Source organism: Siphateles boraxobius, unplaced genomic scaffold (genome assembly GCF_051911475.1).
Source record: "Siphateles boraxobius isolate OS27281-9 unplaced genomic scaffold, OSU_SipBor_1 20, whole genome shotgun sequence".
Classification (NCBI taxonomy): domain Eukaryota; kingdom Metazoa; phylum Chordata; class Actinopteri; order Cypriniformes; family Leuciscidae; genus Siphateles; species Siphateles boraxobius.
This window is the reverse complement of record NW_027508811.1, coordinates 11417195-11423194: the sequence shown is the minus strand read 5'-3', so window position 1 is coordinate 11423194 and position 6000 is coordinate 11417195.

Below are 6000 nucleotides of genomic sequence, written 5' to 3'. Positions count from 1 at the left end.
ATTTGATCACTTTTAACTTCTTTTAAATGTTGTGCTGAAGTGTGAAGAACTAGAAAACGTCGAATGATTTGGCAAATGAAGTACACACTGGCAAACTCCTCCGGGAGATAAAGTAAATGAATGTTGTCAAGGATGCTTGGTTGTAAAAGAACAAAACAAAACAAAACCTGGCATTAACCATTCAGTGATGAGATGAACCCTCAGGATTTGGTTCACTGACTGACAAGACACAAAGCAGTAGTGGTGTTAAAAGCTTGTCTCGTTCTCTGAGCAGTAAAACGATCAGATTCTGACAGATTCACTCTGAGTCAAAGACAGGAGAATGTTAACATCTCTCAGACTCTTAGCATTCCTTTCCTCTTTAAATGTGGTTTAATGGCTGACCCCGCTGACTTCTCTGGCTGCCAGAGTTTACGGAGGAAATTGAAGCCTCGCTGTGGTTCACAAACAGAGGCTTCTCTCTGTGACACCAACAGTTAGGGATCTCCTTTTTCAAGCCATGGTTGAGTCCAAACACCTCTCCGATTGCCTGGTAAAGTCACTCAGACAGCCAATACTGCAAACCACAACATCTTGGAAACACTGAACGTTCCTTTTGGATGTTCAGCGTTGTGTTTGTTAGGTTGAATCATTTTCACATTAGTCTTCTTCATCTTCTTTTGCCAGCAGTTTAAAAATACAGTTCGAAAAGCATCTAACAGGTGATTGAAGAAAAGTTTTCTTTGCAATGATTACATGCACTAAAAAATATTGTGTCTTGTTTTACAGTAAATACACGGTAAAAAATATTGTTGGTTTCAACTTAAAAATTAACCACATTAATTATCTAAGAAAACAAATTCCGGTGTATATATGTAACATTTATTATATTTGATAGACTATAGAGAATATATACTAAGTTTATACATTTAAGTAATATACATTTAAGTTTGCTTTAACTGTTCCCCCTGTTTTTTAAGCATAAATGATGTTTAAAACAAATAAAAAAATAAAACATTTTCACCAATGGAATTGGAAAAAATAAGAAAAAACAACCTTAATTTTAATTGATTTTTCCAATAATATTTTGTAAAAAACTTAAATTGAAGACAAAAGAAAGACAGAGAGTGTGTGAGAGAGAGAGAACACACATGAACAACCGTTTTTTCTGAAGAAGTAAAATGTTCCTCCATAATTTACCACACTTAAATGTTCATTGGTTTTCATTTACATTGCCTTCTTGTACAAACACTCATAACATATTCCATCATAGTCCTGCCAGCTGCACAAATATGAATTGCTGGACCTTAAGGGAATATGAATTTCATTTCATGCAGAGTCATAGCATCAGCCATGGGTCAGAGGTCTTGACCTAGCCAAACGGTCGCTTTCAAGTCTTTAAATGCAAAGAAGCGCTTTCTCAACTACTTCTGGTAAATTTTGGTTCTCGGAGGAAATACATGGAAAAGGAATGTTTTTCTTGGATTTAAATTAGTAAGTTGTAAATCACTCAAAGAGTTACACTACAGTTGTTTTTAGGTCAAGTGATAACAGTAAAGTTTATTCAGTGCGTTGTCTCAGCAGTTGTTTATGTAACTGTTTGTGAAACCATATCACTTGCCATAATCAACAGACAAATATAACCACTACATCAATTGTTCATAAAACAAGATAATTATATGGAGTTCACTTTAGTGCAGCATCTTTAATCACAATTGACAATATGACACGTTTTAAAAATGTGTGAGACACAGCACACTATGATAAAATCTAAAGGTTAAAACCACACATAGAACGTCAGCCAAGGACAGTTTTTTGTGTATTTTACAGTAGCATTCTACAGAGAAGCAAAAAGTGTGCTACGAATCCAGTATACACTTCAGAACATCAAAGGAGTGTTAAACAGATCCTAATTCACGTACTGAACTAGCTTAAGGTCTCTCGTGATGAAAACAAGCTCTCTCCTGCACTGGTTTAACAATCTCCTCTATCTGCACTCATCTCCTTAAAGGCTTGTCATCATTAGCTGTGTTTATGAAGGCGTACGAAAAACCGCTCTCTTACCAAAGCACTTGTCTGTTGCCTGTCACCAGGTGGAAAGTTTATCTGAGATACATCTGGAGATAGAGCTCAAGCTGTCATTGTGCCCCGAACACATGTCATTTTGCAGCCTCTGGACCACAGCTTGGTCGTGAGCGCGAGAACATGGCTATTAGCCTAGTGAGCTTTCACAGCAGGGAAGCACGCAGACACATAGACACTCAGCTGCTGCTCATAAAGTCCTAAGTAACCTGTTCTTTTTAAATTACACTCAATACAAAAACAAAACAAATCCAAAACCATGGCAGATCTTAAATGGTAAACAATGGTTTGGTTGACATGCGTAAAACTATGATACGTCAATGGTTTTGTTGGAAAATTTAAATATGTTGAAATGAATGTGCGGCAATTGCAGTTGTACTATATATATATATATATATATATATATATATATATATACACACACAGTACAACTGCAATTGCAGCACATTAATATATTAACACATTTCAACATATTTTTATTTATTTATAGGTTAAATACACACACACACACTTTTCATCAAATAATCTTGGAAAAAAAATTACACAACTCTTTTCAACATTGATAATAATCAGAAATGTTTTTGAGCAGAAAATCGGGGCTATTAAAATGATTTCTGAAGGATGTGACACTGAAGACTGCAGCAATGATGCTGAAAATTCAGCTTTGCCAAAACAGGAATAAATTACATTTTAAAATATATTCAAATAGAAAACAGTTTACATTGTAATAATATTTCACAATGTTATTGTTTTTGCAGTACTTTGCATCAAATAAATGCAGCCTTGGTGAGCAGAGACTCTTTTAAAAACTCTTTAAATCTTACCATCCTTAACTTTTAAACGGATTTTGGTTTATGATAATAATGATAATTATTATTAATATATAGGCCTACATACATTTTTACTATGAACGACCAACTATAATTTTTTTGGTATTACTTTTAGCAGAAAAATACTGTAAAATGTTACAGTGAAAACTAGTTAATTGGTTAACTGTAAATGCTGATTTCAAAGCTTCGGACCAACAGTACGCCGGAGCCTCGACACTGTAGACTACGCATTGGTTTCCATTATAGCCTGCGTCGTTGTCCGCGTTGACGCGCAATTACACATGCAGGCCAGGAGGAGCATGTGAAGCCTGAGGGACAGTTCTAGCGGACCAATCACAACGCTTGCGTCCACTTCGAATTGTTACATTTTTGAAGAGGTGCACGTCAGCGTACGCGTGCTACACACAGCCTACGACGTTTACGGCGTGAGTTCGACGCAGAAGCATAAATTGGGCTTAAAGGACAAGTTCGGTATTTTACACTTAAAGTCCTGTTTTAAGGTCGTTTCTGATGAAATAGAATGGTTAAGATTGAAATTTGGACAAATGCTGCTGTCCCGAGAATTTTCGGTTTTTGTGTTAGCACAAAAAGACATTCCCAGAAATCCCTGCATTACACATCACACATGACTACATTTTTTTATAAATTATTTTTATCAGTAATGTACATAAGTGTGTTTTGTGTTACATTTTATTTTAGTCATGTGCGTTACCTTGATGGTCTTTTGTCTTTGTATGTATGACCTTGTGCACAGTATAAACACTATCAGTCAAAAGTTTTGGATTAGTAAGATTTTTTATGTTTTTAAAAGAAGTCTCTCCAAGGCTGCAATTATTTGATTAAAAATACAAAAACAACAGTAATATTGTGAAATAATAAAATAATATTAAAACAGTTGTTTTCTATGTGAATATATAGTAAACTGTTCTTTTGAACTTTATATTCATTAAAGAATCCTGAAAAAAAAATTGTACACAACTTTTTTTAACATTGATAATAATAATGAATGTTTTTTGATGATCAAATCCCCATAATTAGAATGATAATTAGAATGGTAGTTAAAGTAGGTACATTAGAATTATATCAATTAATGAAATATATTATAAGTTGTAAAAAATACAGACGTAAAATTCAGATTTTGTCACAGTTACTTTCCTGTCAACCACATCTTGTATACTTGTATATGTTTCAAACAAGATAAATGTAAGTAAAACAACAGAACACTGTAAGATAAGACTTTTTCAGAGAATATATGTTAATAATAACAATATTATTAACAATAAGTTAACAATAATAATAATACCCACGATAGCATGTTTAAACTTAAGTTAATATATGTAATATCTAAAAACAAATACATATATTTATTCTTTTAGAAGATGATGATTTTTGAGTCTCAGACGAGGTTGCTCAATATCAAGCACTTTTTCCATCATCACTTGCGGTTTATATTACAGGCAACTGGCCAGTAAAACTGTACAGGCTAGAAATGACACTGCTGCTGCTGTTTTTACCATATTCCTGTTGGATCTCAAAATTGGATCCATAATCTACATTGATAATAAACATTGGTCACTCCAACTGAGCTTTGCATGACAAAAAAGGAAGTATTTTTTTAAATTTAGAAGGACCTTTGTTTCATTTATTTGCATTATGCCTCTGGATACTGCATAGTGGAGTACTGTGATCCTATAACGTTTATGCATAATGTTTATGTGATAATGGGATTCAAGTCAGTACAGCTGAAAACCAGGCCCGCTTTTCAAAGGTAGACCTGCAACTGAAAACAGCATATTATTTCAGAAGTACTTGACCACTATAATGTGCTTCAATGGAAATGAATCAGAAGTAAATTGAATCTAAAGATCTGTGTGAAATAAAAGCATCGGGGGGGGTGGGGGGGGGGGGGGGAATTCAAAAAGGAAGAAAAGGCGATGGCTTATTTTACATTCACCCGAAGCGCCCCAAAAATGCACATCCAGCCTAATGCTACAATGGACGCTTTTGTGACGCAAGTCAGGGGTTAACAGAATTCTGTCAGCATCCGGAGACGACCCCTCTCGATGCAGTGAAGTGCTCTCCCTGCGTTTCAGTCCTGTGTTCTTTATTCAGACCTAACAAGCAGGACTCTTTTTGTGAGCGGCAGGCCAACACCAACACCCTTTTCAACAAAACCTCGCCAGCCAGATACATTTCTACAACTTTCTAAGCCATCAAAGAGTTAATAGAATTAGAATTAACTCAAAAAAGAAGAGTTGATTCTAATTCAAACTGATTCTATATTCAATATAACTGAATCATCTGAGAAAAGTGGATTTGGGAATATCTCACTGTGACTTTGTTCTACTTTTTGTTAGGTTTGTACAACATCAGTACAAATCAAACTTTGGTTTATTTTTATTACACTGCTCTTTTTATCATGTTGGCTTTTTCAACATATAAATAAATAAAACGTATGATGTATGGTAGGTGTAAGTAAGGGTTTTTGCTGAGGCCAGTGGTCTTTCTCTTTGAAAAGGAAGGGCTTTGTCCACACCCTCTGCTTGCCAACTGCCACTATAATCCTTTCAAGACATGGGAACATGACGGGATTTTTAAGTTGCTTCTAAAGCAAGAGGGGGACTGATTGCAATGGAACGTTAAGCTCTTTGTATAGACGGTTTTGCTCTGCATGCTTCATTCGTGGCAAGAGCTGTTAAAAAGCTCTTCTCAGTGATTGGGGATCTCTGTCACTGTGAACATCTGCAATATTTCAATATTATTTATTTGCTGGTTTAAATTTTTTTTAAAGATTAGGTGTAATGAACATTGCATGTGACATTTCACAATTATTTTTGTTCCAATAGAAAGTGGAATAAAAATATATAAATATAAAAAAATATAGATGAAATATGTAAAAAAAAAAAAAAAAAAAAAAATATATATATATATATATAATAAATACATATTATACATAATATATATATATATATATATATATATACATTTTATAATATATATATTAATTATTTATTATATAAAATTAACTTTATTTCACTTTAAAGAAAGTATGTTAAATCTGAGCATTCAGTAAATGAAAACAAATAAACAAACAAACCACATCCAAATC